This window comes from Equus caballus, chromosome 1 (genome assembly GCF_041296265.1).
Source record: "Equus caballus isolate H_3958 breed thoroughbred chromosome 1, TB-T2T, whole genome shotgun sequence".
NCBI classification, from domain to species: Eukaryota; Metazoa; Chordata; class Mammalia; order Perissodactyla; family Equidae; genus Equus; species Equus caballus.
In genome coordinates this window covers 190,643,693-190,661,240 of record NC_091684.1, presented here as the reverse complement: position 1 = coordinate 190,661,240, position 17,548 = coordinate 190,643,693, and positions in this window count along the sequence as shown.

Below are 17,548 nucleotides of genomic sequence, written 5' to 3'. Positions count from 1 at the left end.
AATTCTTCCTATTGTTATTTTATGTGTTCTTTGGCTAAATAAAGCATGCACGTGTGCACACACATGCCTATCAGATCTTCACAGCTTAAGAGAAGGAATTATGTACTGAGAAGTTTGAGGGACAGGAGTGTTCTTGAGAAAACCAAACTGAGATCATAAGCATGGAGCACTTACAATAGTGTGTTGGCTAACTTGAAATTTGCCCATCTTGTGTTACCCTTTTCAGTGTGGCTAGTCTGTCTTCTCCTGACCAAAGCTGCCTTGCAAAGTGGCTGCTGTAAAAAAAAAAAAAAAAAAGACAAAATATTATCCATGAAATGAATTCAATGGATAACATCTGGACATTTTTAAAACAAATGATCTTAAATTATAGGAGGAAATTCAACAAGTTGTGCTCAAACTATCAAGTATCTTATCTTGTCATTTCTCAGAAGAGGGTTTCTTAGGCAAATTCCTTAGAGTTCTTGAAATATTCCTACTGTTACAGCTTCTTTGTTGAGCCTACACATTTTCTCACAAACGGGCTGTGAAACATCCTGGAGTGATCTGGGTTTAAGAAATATCCCGATAAATGGCTCTAGTTTAGCTTATTGGGGTGGACTGAGCTTGTACCTAATCACCCTAACTAGGTCTAGGTTGAGGGTTCCACTGGCACCCTTCTTGTCTGGGATCATTTTTGAATGAGACTCAAGGAATGCCACCACCATCAAATGAGCACGGCTTCAGCATCTGGAAGAAGCTGTCTTGCTGCCTTCTAGAACTCCTGGCTAGTGCAAGAGAGAAACCTCTTCACATATGCACTGCATCCTTTCATCCTTGCTTCTGTCTGAGTTTGGTTAAAATAAGGAGATCTACTTATTTTTTAATTAACTAGAATTTGGTTTGGGATTCCTGAATTTTAGTTTAGGATACATATTACTCTTCCATGTGTTTCACATATAGAAATGCATTCTACCTGGCATTTCACACAGACTATTATCTATTTCCATCTGAAAATTCTTTAGTCTCGTCAAGGCTTCATTCTTTATCTGAATTTCTACCCTCTGCTTCAACTCACCATTTATTACCATGAGATCTTAAAGAAGCATTTTGCTTTTCTCGAAAATGGAACAACTGGACACATCTCCTATCATACTTTAGAGTATGCATGTTTAGGCGAGTGTTGAAAGGGAGAAAGGGCAGACTTGACACGCTGGGTACCAAGGTTTTACTTGTCGGGAAGAGGTGAAAGGAAGATACCATAACTCAGTCCTTCTGTTATCCACTATTACCTCACAGGGCAGGACTCTGAGTTGAGTGCTCATTTCCCTCAGTTATTAATGGAACACTATTGGGGCAAATTGATTCTGTTACAAAAATCTCCTGGGAATTAGTGATATGACCCTAAACATTTAAGAGTGTCTTCAGCATTTTCTGAAACTCTTTCTCTGTTCCCAGCTCACTACTATGATGCTTATTAGGACCGAGTATGAGCCACATGAACTAGGTGGTCTGGTTAAGTAATTATGCACAACAAAATGGTGTGGAATAGAATTATATTTGATTTCTCCTTAATAATAATAATAATTTATAAACTAATACCTATTTTGCTAAATTTGCAGGGAGGGCGTTATCAAATGTTAACAAGTAATCTCTAACTATTAAAGATAACATTTGTCTACAAAATCTGACCTATATGGTAAAGTTCTTGACAGGATATCACAACACTTTTACAGAACTCTATTCAGTCACTCTGTTCACAGCACACGTTCAACTGTCCTTTGTTCCGTCTCTTCTATAGCAAACCCTCAGACTCCTTGCTTTAGATGAACCTCCATTCAATAACGTAGCCAGTTTAGACATCTTATGTTCTGATTGCATCCAGCCCAGTCAGCTCGTAGAGATTTCGCCTCCAGCACCGACCGTCAGTCTCCTAACATTCTTTCAGACTGCCTGTCACCAGAGTGTTCCCATTTTTGATAACATTGCTTTCACCTCAGAAAAAGCCCCTCCAGAGCCTCGGCTGCTTTGATGTTTTCTCTCGATTAACTTCTTTTTCCAACAGCAGTGATAAACTTTCTCTTTTATCTCCAAAGAGGAGAAATATGCATTCAAAGTTGTGTATCAGGGGATTTACATTATGTTTTCTATTAGCATGTGTATATTCTTTTTAACAATACAACATATCTCTTACCGCATAAAATTAAGTTAAAACATAGTAAATATAAACAGGTTAAATATATATATAACTTCATTTAAAAAACTACTCTATATGAAACTATAGCTAATTATATTACTCCGTTATCTTATAATCTTGGTTGATATAATTTTGTATATATACATATACATATATATATATATCTCTCTCTCAACATTTTTCTTTTCTCCCTCATTCAGCCCTTATAATTTTCAGAACTCTCTGAAGGCTGTTTCACATATACTCACAGACTACTCTCAGTAATGATGTGGCAACTCTAGTTTTATTTCTATCCTCTTCCTCAACCAGCTTTGCACGGGCACAGAAAGTTACCACTGGGGCATTTTTTGGGTCCATTATATTTCCCACACACCACCAAATTTTTCAAGCAGGTTCTGTGGTCTCCTGCCTTCAGAGTTTCCAGAGTCAAATCTTTCAAGTGGGGGAAAATGCCTCGTTCTCCTTTCATGTTACTTACAATACATGGGCCTGTAGGATAGCTGGGTTGGCAGTGAAGACTTTGAGTGTCTCTAGTGTAGTTTATGTGGCTAAGTGCGGTTTCCGAGTTAGGAGAATTTCACAGTCACAATCTGTGACTTCATCAGGTAAGAGGAGGAGAAGACCAGCCATGAACTGGTGAGGTGTGGTTATCTGCTGATGAGGAGAAACTGAGAGATTTAATGACCATCTGTCAAGTCAGAGATTTGGGAACGGGAGCCGTGGTCAGAAGACAGGGGTTGTCATTAAGTAGTTGTGATTCATAAGATTGCTGGTAGGAGGCAGTGCTTTGATGGGATAGGATAAAGCTCAGAACGTGAGGCCTGTTTAACTCTGCTAAACTTTGATAATACGTCAAGCTCACGTGACTTTTTTTTGTCTTGTTTTAGACTGAGTTCTCTCTCCAGGAGTCCTAAGTAATTTATGCAAATAGGCTTCTGTTGGGCCTGCACCAGTTGTTCCCAAATATGTCTGGATTGAGCTGCAAATGAAGTTGAAACCACAGGAGAGACATCTGACACTTTTATATTGTTTGAATACATGGCATTTATTGATGTGGGTCACATAACCACCATATTTAACAGCTCTGTCAGATGTCTTTGATTACCTACACATTTCTCTATGTAGCTTTTGAATGTTATTTACAAATTTCATCTAAGTAGTAAAATATATTTTTTAGTTGCTTATTGGTGTCCTATCTCCAAAGTGGAGTGACTAGAGTAAAACTTATGATTTATTTTATAACATTTTATATTCTTCCTTCTTTCATTGAAAAAGTTTATTAAGCAATATCTAAACTCCAGGCATTCAACTATGAACTGGGTATATAGTGGTAGGCAAAATAGACATGCTCCATACATTTATGGTGTTACCTATGCCAACACAGAAAATCACTGGACAATGAGATGTACAAATAATTGTATATGGTGATAGAGCTATGAAGGGAAAAACAGGGAGAGTGCTAATTTAGTCTGGCAACCCGGAAAGTTCTCCAGTGTAAGACTTAAAGCATCAGTGTCTCTGCCCAGCAGAGAGCTGAGGGAGAAGCCTACAGTACAAGTGCGGGGTGCGTTTTAATTGAACATGGGTCGGTGCAGCAGAGGTGTGGGAAGAGGTGTAAGAGGTTATGCAGGCATACTGTGGCTTATAGGCTATTGTAAGTATTTAAAATGTTTTCCCAAGTACAGTGGGAATCAGTTGACAGGTGTCAAGCATGGAGACAGGTAACAATTTTATTTATCTTTTGAAATGATCCCTTTGACCTGTGCATGCTAAATGAATTGGGGGTGGGAAGGGGATGGAAAGCAGGGAAGCCAGTTAGCAGACATTTACAATAGCCCAGGCAGAGGGTGACAGTGAGTACGTCCATGTATGTTAGTGGGAATGGAAATTGACAAAATGCAGATATTAGAATGACATTTTGGTGGTAGAATTGATAGGGTCTAGTGATGGTGAGATGTCAAAGCTCTCTTTCATATTGATGGCTTCAGTAAATAGAGAGTAGGAAAAGTCAATACAGAAATTTGACGAATATGTGCTATCTCCTTTAAAGTTGAGAATACTTAAAGCTTGCCGATAAGTTCATTTCTTTTTTAGAATATGATTAATCAGTTGTGCATTTATTCAAAAATATTTATTAACATAGCATGCATGCCAGGCGTTTTTCTAAGTATTGAAGATATAAAAATGAATAAGGCATGGTCTTTGCTTCAGAAGCCATAATTATTCTGCAAGAGATTCACAAATAAACAATTATGTGCAAGCAAATTTTGCTCATGAATATTTATGAAATAATCCAAACAAATTATTAGCAAAACAAATCCATTGATGTACAAAAAAAGATAGCGCAACATGACCTCATTGATTTTGTCCTAGGAATTCAAAGGGCAGTTAACATTACAAAATATGTAACGTATTAAAGTAGAAAACACGTATAATCATCTCTATGGGAGCTCAAAAAAGATTGATAAATTCAATGTTTTTTCATGATTAAAATAAAAAAATTCCTTTCACTTCCTAAGAAGTATCTACCAAAACTTACAGCATATATCATTTTTTTTTTTTTTTTAAAGATTGGCACCTGGGCTAACAACTGTTGCCAATCTTTTTTTTTTTCTGCTTTATCTCCCCCAACTCCCCCTGTACACAGCTGTATATCTTAGTTCCATGTCCTTCTAGTTGTGGGACGCCACCTCAACGTAGCCTGACGAGCGGTGCCATGTCCGTGCCCAGGATCTGAACCCTGGGCCACTGCAGCAGAGCGTGCGAACTTAACCACTCGGCCACGGAGCCAGCCCCAGCATATATAATTCTTAACGAGGGAATTTTAGAAGCACTCCCTTTAGATTTAGGAAAAAAAAAAGGGTGCACATTGTCCCACTTTTTATTTCAGCATCACACTGAAGACCCTAACCAGACATCTAACAAGTACAGGAAGTCAAGAAACACATTAAATTCCACGAGAATAGGAAAGAGAAAACAAAAACAGGATTCAGTGCTAGTCTGTTTCAGGTTAGGCTAAGCTTTCTGAAGTAACATAAAAACACCAACATCCCGAGGACTTAACACAGAAAATGTTTGCTTCCTAATAGTATAATATTGGATGGGATACGTCAAGAGCTGCAAAGGGTCTGATATTTTATCCCACTTGAAAGCTAAAAATTGGTTGATACATCAAAGATAAGGGACGTTATTGCTCATGCAGCGTGCAGCTTGCACATGGTGTGTGCTTTGTTCCCATTGCCAGGTTCCTGCAGGACAACTCAGAGGACCAGGTGACATCTCACACTCAGTGGGCAGCATTACAGGAGAGGAGATGTGAGCTTAGAGAACCTGAATATTTTATACTAGAGAGTAAGCATGCATGTCTTTTGCAAGAAAGTGAAATTATCTTTGCCCTCCAATGTTGTTTGCGATACAAACCCCTGTGAAAAGAGAGTCAGGGCAAAGGCCTTCAGTGCCTCTGCTTGTAAAATGTGCAAAAACAGGAGAAACTAACAGAGGTTTGTCTCCCAACATAGTAAAACCATTCTCCTCATCCCATCCTTAAGGATTCAGACTCTTTCATCTCCCACACATGACCTTGTCACCTAGTCAGGGGAAGAAAGAATGTGGAGAAATCCTGCCATTCCCACATACTTCATTCCAGAAGTATCAAGCAATACTTTGTCTCATAGCCCACTGTGTAGACAAAACCCCTCCAAAATTGGAGTATATGGATTATTCGGTGAACATACTGTATCTACCATTTCAAAGCAATGTTCCACAAAGTTTTGAAAAAACCTGATTGGCTGATGTTAAATAATAACATAGAAAAGGAAAGGCCTAAAGACAACCAAGATACTCCTGAAGAGGAGTAAGGTGGCAGATTTGCCATATTTTATGAGATATTGCCAGACATTAATACCTATTGAAACCTAAAATAAAAGCCATCATCTATTAGCACAAAGAGCACAAAAGAGAGAGCCCGGAAGTACCCAGGCACACATAGAAACTCGAGATACGACAGACGGCTGAGGCAGGAAAGATCTGTTCATTAAATGGCACTGAGAAAATAGCCAAATGACGTTAAAAAAAAATTTGCTTCTTAATTAAAAATAAAAATGCACAAAATTTTTTAGGTGTATTAAAACCTTAACGATAAAGAAATTAGATCAAATAGAAGAAAATAATGAAGAATAACCTCATGACCTCAGGGTGGGTAAGAGTTTGTTAAGTACAAAAGGTGCTAACTATAAAAAGAGACAATGGTGAAATTAGAACACCTTAAAAATTAAAAATGCTGTTCTCCATAAAGTACCACAAAGATACTCAAAACATAGGCCACAAAGAAGGAGAAAATATCTGCAATGCGTAAAATTGATAAATGTTTGATACCAAAATATTCTAAACAACCCATAAATCAACAGAAAAGTAAATTAAACAAACCTGTAGAAAAATCAGCAAAAGACATGAAGACACATTTCACAGAAGAGGAAATAACTGCTTAGTGAACAGATGAAAAGATATTTAATCTTATTAGCATTCAGATCAATATAAATTAATACAACAGATTCCTATTCTCATTGTACGGATTGGTGAAAATTTAAAAGTCTGAAAATACAAAGTGTTGGTAATGATATAAAGTAATAGGGACTCATTTGGTGCATGTGTAAGTTGAATTAGGTCGATAATATTCGAAAACAATTAGCCATTACCTAAAGTTAAAGAAGGACCCACACTGAGACTCAGCAAATTCACCTCTTGTCATAAATGCTAGAGAAAATCTTGCATTTGAGAATATTCTGCATATAGAATATCCTATACCAAGAGACACGTATAAGAATTATGGTGGCGTCCTTGTTTATAATATCAAAAGCCAGAGGTATGAGTAAAATCTTCATTGACAAGAGGTTAGATAAATTAATCGTACTCTATCAGCACCATGAGAAAGTATACAGTAGAGAAAATAAAACAACTGCAACCATAATATTAAATGAAACAGTGTAAATAAATATGTGTGATATATCTAGAAACTTACAAAAATCTGAAAATAAACAAGATAAAGATGAACAAAATTCAAGGAGATTATCTCTTGGGGCCAGGAATGACTTAAAATAAGGGAGGAGCCATAGGTGCTTTCAAGGGATTGATAATGGTCTAGTCTGTAAGTTGGCGCTGGAGTATGACGTGTTCATTTTATTATTTTGTATTTCGTAACACTGTATGTATATATGTGTGACAGTTTGTTTTACACATACACACACATATTAAATACGCAACATGAAAAGAAGGAAAAATGATTAATTCTCCAGATTAATAATAACCAATTATTAGTTCTCTGGGTTTAGGAGTGTTGAGGAAAATTCCATAAGGGGCAACAGTTGAGAGAGAACTTGCAGAATAAGGAGGCTTTTGTCAGGTTAAAAAAGTGGAACAAGGCATTCTGGGCAGAAGGAAGAGTATTTACAAGAAGTGTTCTACAAGAAGTTGTAAAACTGCCTAGAATGTGCAGAAAAGCCAAGCATTCATGGATGGCCATGGGGTTAAGTCAGGAATTAATAATAAAAAGTCTGAAAAAGTCACTAGGGTTAGGTTTTGACCTAAACTTTTCATGCTAAATGAAGGATTTTATTGCATATGGGTAGGAGTATTAATTTAAATTTAAATCATGTGCACTTTCATATTCTGATATCAGAAGAAAACTGGGAAAATGATTGTGTTGATTAATTTTATGCATCAACTTGATTCAGCCATGGAGTGCCCAGATACTTGGTCAAATATTATTTTGGGTATTCCTGTGAGAGTGTTTCTGGATGAGATTAATATTTGAATCAATAGACGGAGTAAAGCAGATTGCTCTCCCTAACATGGCGGCCCTCACCCAATCAATTGAAAGCCTGAATAGAACAAAAAGGCTCACCCTCCTCTGATTAAGAGAGAATTCCTTCTGCCTTAGGACCTCCACACCGAGACCTTGGCTTTTTCCTGCCTTCACACTTGACCTGGCAGATCAGATCTTCCTGTGTCTCAAGCCTGCCAGCCTTCAGACTGGAACCACACCGTCAACTCTCCTGGATGTCCAGCTTGTGAGTCACTCTGAAGATCTTGAGTCTTGTCAACTAGTCAGTCTCCACAATCACGATCCAATTCTTTACAACAAATTTTGCCCACGTGCATGTGCTTTCTCTATATAGTCTATTGCTTTGTTTCTTTGAGAACCCTGACTAATACAATTATTAAAGTCATCTGTTAGATGCTATTGGAGAACTAATAAGTAATGAAGAATTGCTGGATCAGAATTAGGTGAAAGGGGGAAGACCAGAAAGTTTAACCCAGATTTGGGGGTTTCTTGATGTTGCTGGAAGGGGTAATTGAAAGGGAACAAGACTGAGGGGATTCTGAGGATTTTGAAAAACTAAGGTTACACAAATTGATGTCCAGGGCTGATCAAGGGGGGAGAAAATCCCTGGTGAACCCTCCACGCTTCAGGTGGGAAACGTAAAGACTGCAGTCTCGGAATAAGGGTCAATCAGAATAGATTTTGCATAGCCTGTAGCTCGTATTTGAAGATGAAAACCTATAAAATTAGATAAAAGTGACCCTAGATTATAGGTGCCAATAGGTACCTGGAAAAAGCACACCAAAATACTCCATGGAAGAACGTAATAGTATCCAAGTTCTCAAAGTTACTTCTACAAATGTTTTACAATAAATGTTGGACACACATACAAAAATTACCAGACCACAAAGAGAAAAGGGGGCAGGGACCAAAAACCAAAAAAAAAAAAAAAAAAAACAGCACAGAAAATAGCAGAAAACAATAGACTTTAAGCAGAAAACAATAATTGAAACAGACAAGGGAAGAGATATTGGATACCTCACATACACTTAAAATAGTGGTATTTACTGTGTTCAATGAAATAAAAGACAAGAATGAGAACTTCATAAGAAAACTGGAAAATGTAAAAAAAATACATAAAAATCCTAGACTTAGATTCAGTAACCAAATCAAGAATTGAATCAGTAGATTAAATAAAAGATTGGATAAATGGAGAGGAATTAAGTCAGAAGAAAATATATTGAGTGAAGCAGAGGGGGGAGAAAGATGTAAAAATTAGAAGGAAAAACACAAGAGTTATAGGGGATACAAGGGAAAAGTCTACTACGTGCTATTCAGAGTACCGGAAAGAAAAATGGAGGAAGAACGTGCGATGGAACAATATGTGAGAAAATAATGTGTCATCATTTTCCTAAACCCCTGAAAGATATTGTGTCTCAGATTGAGGAACCTCGTAAAACCCCAAGCAGTAAGATTCTAAAGAATACCCAACCTAGGAACATCACACTGTATGCCACACCATGGCGTGACAAATTACCGCAGCTTAAAATAGCACCCATTTGCTAACTCACAGTTCTGTAGGGCTGATGTCTGGCAGGCTTAGCTAGGTTCTCCCGGCATCATAGGACTGAAATCAGGGTGTCAGCTGGGCGGAGTTTCTATCTGAGGGTTCTGAGGGAAGTATGCTTCCAAGCTCATTCTTTTTGTTGCTTTTCTTGCGCTTGTAGGACTGAAGTATTTGTTTCCTTGCTGGCTATCAGTTGGGGATCTCTCTAGAGGTCCCCTCCATTTTCAAGCCACCACTGGAGCATCAAACCTTCCTGGCACTTCAACTCTCTGACTTACCTCTTCTGCTACTAGCTGGAGACTGCTCTCTGCTTTTAAAGGATTCCTGGGATCAGATCCGGCTCACCTGGATGAACTCCCTACCTTGAGATCAACTAATGAGACCTTAATTATATTTGTAAAATTCCTTATAGGAGTACCTAGTGTAGTGTTTAATTAAACAACTGAGAAATTTGTGTGTATATAGTGTGTATACCTCAGAGAGGTGCATAGCCTCAGGATTCATGGGGTCATCTTAGGAGTCTGCTTGCCACATACACAAAAACTGTTGAGGAAAAAAAAAATTAACAGAAAAAGGAGTATTAAAAGCAGCCAAAGAAGGGAAAAAATTCAAATTATCTTCAAAACCAGCTCAACCTAGAATTCTATACTATGTAAAAATATCTCTTGGGAATTGGTTGAAATAAAGATAATTTCGGACAAGTAAAAACTGAGAAAACTTATTCCAATCAGATATGTGATACAAAAAATACTAAATGGCGTTCTTCAGGAAGAAGAAACATGACCATAGATAAAAGTTCAGTAATTTGGGAAGGAATGAAATAAAATATGTAAATCTGAATGAATATTAAATAAACAATAATAAAATATCTTGAGTGTTAAACATTCACAGAATTGAAATACATGAAAATAATGTCAAACAATTCAAAAGCAGATAAATTGAGTTAAACTGTCTTAATGTCCCTTGCATTATCTGGAAAGAGAGTAAAGAAAAGTACCAATTCATATTAGATTTTGATAAGTCAAGGATGTGGGTTGTAATGGCAAAGATAATCAATAAAAGAAATTGTAAAAAGTGCATACCAAGCTAATATTTGAAAAAATGAATGAAAAAAATAACATAAAAGATTACAAGAAAAAAGAGAAACTTAAGATAGGTGGGACAAAAAGAAAGCAAATAATAAGATGTTAGATTTAAACCTAAATACATCTGTGATCAAACTGCATAGAAATTGGTTAAAGAGGCCTTAAGGGACAAACTTTATCAAATTGGCTTTTTGAAATCCCCAATATGTGCTACCTACATGAGACACATCTAACTTATGTTTACAGAAAATTTGAAAGCAAAGGTGAGAAAAAATCTACCACATAAAAACTAACAAAAGAGAGCTAGTGTAACTATATTAGTGACAAACAATTTAGAATTTAGAAGACAAAGAGGACACATCACAGAAATATAATAATAATCAAACTACCAGGAAATATAAAAATTCTAAATGTGTCTTCAGCTAATGACATACGCTCAAAATTTATAAAGTAAAAGTTAACCAAACTACAAAGAGAAGTGAACAAATTCACAATATCGCTGCAGGAAATTTTTAATAGATCTCTCGCAGTTGAGAAGTAAATAAGTAAGGAAGTAAAAGTCGACTGTATGAGCAGTGTGTTTAGGCTAGCAATATATCTAAAAAGGAGGAAATTAGAATGGATTTAACAATCTTGTATTTTATTACATTAACAGAAAAAAGAAGAAAAATCAGTTTTGTCTCAACAGATTAAGAAAAAAATGGTACAATTCAAATTCATTTAAAACACTTTGCAAATTAGGAATGCATGGGACTTTTATACATCTTATAAAAGGTATCTACAAAAAATTGTAGAGTGCACGTCATGCTGAAAGAAATTTTTAAAGTGTTCCTTTAGAGGTCAGAAGCAAGACAAGGGGGCCGGCCCCATGGCAGAGTGGTTAAGTTCATGTGCTCGGCTTCAGCAGCCCTGGGTTCGCCAGTTTGGATCCTGGCACGGGACCTACACATCACTCATCAGGCCATGCTGTGGCACCATCCCACACAGAAGAACTAGAATGACCTAAAGCTAGGATGTATAACTATGTACTGGGGCTTGGAGGAGGAAAAAAAAAGGGCAAGATTGGCAACAGATGTTAGCTCAGGGCCAATCTTTCTCACCAAAAAGCATGCTTAAAAAAAAGAAATTCTAAAAAAAATAAAGAATCAACACAAGGATACCTGCTCTCACCCTTTACACCCTTTACACTTAAAGGACACTGGAGGTCCTCTTGGCAAGTCATTAAAGCAATAAAAAACAAAACAAAACAAACAGAACTACATGTTACAAGCATTGGAAGGAAGGAATAAGACTATTCTTATTTTATGGTTACATACATAGAAGATCAAAAGAATATTCAGATATAATATCAGAACTAATAAGTGAGTTCATCCTAACCAATTGGATGCACTCGTGTTAAATATAGTAGATTCCTTATTCAATATGCCTAAAGCAGTAATATGAGTTTCTCCATTATTCCCCACTATCTTGGCATTTGACGTCATAAGTGAGGTTGACTTTTAAAAACTGTCCTTTTTCTGATTATAAGACAATATATATTTTTAGAGAGAAAAGATTAGTGCCCATGAGTTTTCTCAAACCCTCAGATGCATCATTTAAAATATTTTTGGAACACTAATTATACGAATTAAAATCTTTTTACTTTAATTATAAAAAAGATTTTAGTCAAACCAGTTAAGAAATTAATTTAATATTTGGTGATTAATTTGGTGATTATTTTGGTGATTTGTCTTTATTAAGACAAACATTAAAATTGATATATTTGACTAATTTAGATTTTTTATTTATTTTTTTAAATCTTAAAATTTGCATTCCTCTTACCTTTTAATGCTTTCTAATAAATTTGACAGAAATAGGGACCATAAAAAAAGGGAGTTTAGCAATTTTGCTGGATACAAAGTTTTTGTGTAAACTGCAAGTCCATATAACATGAGCATAAACAGGAAATGAAATTTTTACAAAAAGAAGCTCTTTCTAATAGGTACAGAAAATACCAAACAACTAAGAATAAGCCTAAGAAATTTCATGTAAAATCTCTAAACAGAAAACGTAAAACAGAATTGAGAGATATTAATGGAAACCAGAATAATTGGGAGGCTATGCCCAGCTCGTGATCTATACTGACAAATAGAAATGGCAAGCAATAGGATATATTGGAGAATATGAGGAAGCCATTTGGTATAAACCTAATTCAGCCTGACCTTGTCTTTCCAAAAGGGGCTGACCGTGGCGATTGAGCATGCATTGTATATCTGCTTTAGATATTCCCTATGGCAAGAACAAAGGCCCATGAGATAAAGGTGCAATTTCCCTCCCCCTCCCAACATTGGCATCTCCTTAGGGATTAAGCATCTTTCCTTAGGCTAGAAACTGATTGCTGCGCTCAGCTCACCTGTGACCGCCCAGCTCGAGACAATAGACTTGCCTCCTGCTACACCCTCTGAGATAGCAGACCCACTACCTGCTGTGTCGATCAAGTGCTGTGCTGACAGGGCAATCTTGTGACTATTGTGGGAGGGACATTTCAATCATATGTGAAACCTCCTGTATGAGGGTATATAACCACTCTGCGTACCTCACTTCTTTGGTGCCCTTTCTTCCTTTGGGAAGAAAGGCCCCGGGCCATGGTCCTCAGATTTCTGCTCAGAATAAACTCACCCAAATTTTCATTTATAGATTGGTTATGGATTATTTTCATCCACAATACAATACTCATTATGATTAAAGATGTCTATTCTCCCCAAATTGATCTACATATTCGATGCCATCTCAGTTAAAATTCCAACAGAAATTTCAATATTGGCAAGCATTCTCTAAAATGACAATTTCCAGAAGAGCCAAGGCATTCTTGAAAAAGGGAAGCAAAGGAAAAACTTTCATTATTGGCTAACATAACTTATTACAAAAGTTTGCTAATTAGACAGTGTGTTATTTATGCAAGGATGGACTAATAGAATGGAAAAGAAAAGTGAGCCCAAAATATACCCATGGCTGTCTGGACGCTTGATTTAGGAAAATTGTGCTGTCATAGGGCAGTGGGGACAGGAAATGGTGTTGGAGCAATTGGCTCTACATGTGGAAAAAAATTAAAATGACCCTAAATCACACCATCCCTCAAAGAAATTGTTTCCAGGGTGAAAAACAGTAAATTTCCTGGAGTATAATATAGAATGCACATAATGACCTTGATATAGGGAAAAAATAATATAACACTATAAAAAAGACTAACCACAAATAGTTTTATAAATTGGACTTAGATTGAAGCAAGAACTTCTGTGTCTCAGAAGATACCATTTATAAATTGAAAATTTAGGCCACACTGTGGGAAATTACATTTGAAACACATATTAAGAACTTCTAAATTTAATGAGAGAAAGTCAAAATCACAAAAGAAAAATAATGGCAAGAAGTTTAAATAAGCATAAAAGAAGACATCCAAGTAATTAATAAACATAAGAAAACGCATTAAGCCTCATTAGCAATCAAGGAAATGCAAATTAAAATCACAGTGTGAAATCACTATAAGCCCACCAAAATGTTTCAGATTTAACAAGGACAATGTGCAGTTTTAGTGAGTAAATGGAGCTACAGGAACTCTCACACACTGCTGATAGAAGAGAAAATTGTACAGGTGCATGGGAAGGGAATGCATGGGTGAGAAATTTGAAATCCCAAATTCCCTTGAACCATTCTTGCAAATTGAAGAATCAACATACCTTCCCCGCCTCCCCCCGGAAGATTTCAGCTATGGCTGTTGTCTCACAGGAGGATGCCAATTTTCCTTAAAACTAATCTTTATCTCCTCCAGGTTCATGAGAGTCAAATCCCAGCATAGACAAAGGCAAAGTACCCAGAATTGTATGGGAAAATCTAGCCTATAAACCAAAAGAGGTGTGGGACTCTGCCAATTCCTATAGGTAGGAGGTTGGAGAGTGTTATGGGTTGAATTGCGTCCCCCTAACCCCCAGTACGTCAAAATGTGACCTTATTTGGAATTAGAGTCTTTACAGTGGTAATCAAGTTAAAATGAGGTCATTAGGGTAGGTACTAATCCAATGTGACTGGTATCCTTATGAAAAAAGAAATTTGTACACAGAAGCAGACAGAGGAAAGGTGATGCGATGACCCACAGGGAGAAGATGCCCATATTACTGGTATGATGCATCTACAACCCAAGGAACACCAAGAATTGCAGGTAAATACCAGAAGCTAGAAGAGACAGGAAGGACTATCCCCTAGAGCTATCAGAGAGTATGGCTCTATTGACATCTTGACTCTGAGCTTTTAGCCTCAAGACTGTGAAACGATAAATTTCTGTTGTTTTAATCCCCCTAGTTTCTGGTGGCCTTTCTATAACAGCCCTAGGAAACTAATACAGGCGGTGTATATGGGGTGGATTCTGCAGTCATTAGATGAGGGAAATTGGAATATAAGATTAGATGGCGTCAAATTCATGGGTACACTCACTTGGGATTCAGGATTTAACACAATAGTTTGTGCATTTGGGGTGGTATTAATAATCCACTAAACTAGTTAATTCATGCTTGGACTCATTGGTGGCCTTATATTTAATGAAGGTGAAATGCCAGAATTTCTCTAGAATGCCGTAAAAGGAGCCTGAATGCTTAGGAAGATGACAATTTTGGAATGAATTATGCGCAAATTGCTCAACCATTCCCTCATCACACTCTTCAGTAGGGCCCAGAGGATATGCTCTTTGCCAAGATATGAAATGCAATCATGAAGGGGCCTTGATGTGTTCTGTGGTGGCTGTCAGGGGAAGCCAGAGTTGACTGATAGATTCCCTGACCTTCCGGAAATAATGAGGCCCATAGGGATAGAATAAATGGGGGCACAATTATCAAAGTAAGCCAGGAATAGAATAATAAGTAGACTATTTTGACCTGTTGGGATTTTTGGCAATGGCAAATTAATCATGAGATCTCTAAAAGGGAATAGATAATTCCTAACATACATAGCAGTATATTAATTATCTTTTGCTTCATAACAAATTGTCCCAACATTTAGCAGCTTAGAACAATGCATACTTATTAACTCACAATTTCTGAGAATCAGGAATTTTGGAGTGGCTTAGCTTGTTGGTTCTGGTGGCAGGGTTTCTCCTGAGGTTGTATTTAATATGTCGGCCAGGGCTTCATTCATCTGAAAGCTTGACTGGGGCTGGAGAATCCACTCACATGGCTGTTGGCAGAAGGTCTAAGGTCCTTGCTGACTAATGGCAGGAGGGCTCAGTTCCTTGCCATGAAGAACTCTCCATAAGGCTGATTAAGTTTCTTTCATGACATGGCAGCTGACTTCCCCAGGAAGAGTGATCCAAGAAAATGAGCAAGGAGGAACCCAGATCTTTTTATGATCTAGTCACAGCAGTTATGCAGTATCATTTCTGCCATATTCTTTTCATTAGAACTTGAGTCACTAAATACTGCCCACACCTAAGGGGAGGAGAATTAAGCTTCACCTTTTGATGGGAATCCTTGTACATTTGTTTGATAGGCAGATTTCTAACTTGAATCACCATAGTGTGAATTCAAAGGTTTTTGCTGAGTTTTGTACACAGACTTGAGGCCTTTCAAGTGGTAGGGAGGTCAGAGTCCTTTGAGTAAGGACCCTGAAACATAGCCCAAAGCATATGCTGCAACTTTTTTCTCAAGTCTTTTCCACTTACTAGGGTGACTGTGGACTGGAGAAAGGGAAATGCTAGACTTTCTGGAAGACAGCAGGTGATGGTTCTGAACTACTGCTAACGCCTGGAAACACCAAATGCCATCAGGGCCTACTGTTCCAAGAGCTGGCAAAGGAAGTCTGGTGATGCTAGAACTTGTGTTCCAATTCTCCCTCTTAGTAGGAGCCTGGCAGGGCAGTGGATACATTGCTCATGCATTTTTCACTGTGGAGGTTGGTATTTTCATTCAGACAAATGACAAGAATAGGTGCTGACAGGCAAAAAATGTTAGACTCTGCTAGATATTCCCTGATTGTCTCTCCACATGCACACTTTACCCTGTCTCACCCTGATTTGTGCCTCAGAAAGCTCAGCTTTAGAGACTGCATCAACAGAGTACCTAGTTTCATACATCCCAATTAGGTTTAGCCAATGGTAAGCACTGGCAGAAAATCAGAGGGTAGGAGGAGAGTGAAGTTTAGGTATTTATTCCCCTGAATGAATGTTTATTCTTCTTTCTCCTTCATTTTCCTCAGCTAGGCAGTGGCTGCTTTCTCTATTGAAGGCCATGACTACCATAGTGACAGCTTTCTGCCTGAGTAGCTATGGTAACTATTCCCTTTGGATAATTATTCCCATTGGGATATGTTGAATTTGAAATGTGACTGTATCAAGCGGGTAGTTGGATATATGGTTTTAAATCTCAGGTATGAAATAAGCATTAAAGGAACAGATATGAGCATCATCAGTTTAATCATGGTAGCTAATGTCATGGAGGGTGATGGAGGATACAGACACAGAAAGTGTGAACAGTGATAAAAGAAGAAGGCTGATGAGTTTTCTTGGGGTGGGGGGTGGGGGGACTCATGGGGTGTTTAAGTGATATTCTCAGGAAGAAGGGCTTGCAAAGGAGATAAAAAAGACATGGCCAGAAGAGAATGAGAAGAACCAATGTCAACAGGTGCCAAAGAACATTTCTAAACTAACATTATAAAATGATATGAGATCAAGTATGGTAAGAACTCAAAGACATTCAATGAATTTAGAAGTAAGAAAAAACTAGTGAACTTGGGAGAACAGTTTCAATGACTTAGTCATGGCAGAATACAGATTCCAGTAGTTTGGGGTCAGGAGCAAATAGGTGGTGAAGAAGTAAAAACTGGGAGCGTTTGTTTTGTGAATCTAGTTTGTGAAGGAGAGAAGAGAGGATTGGAAGATT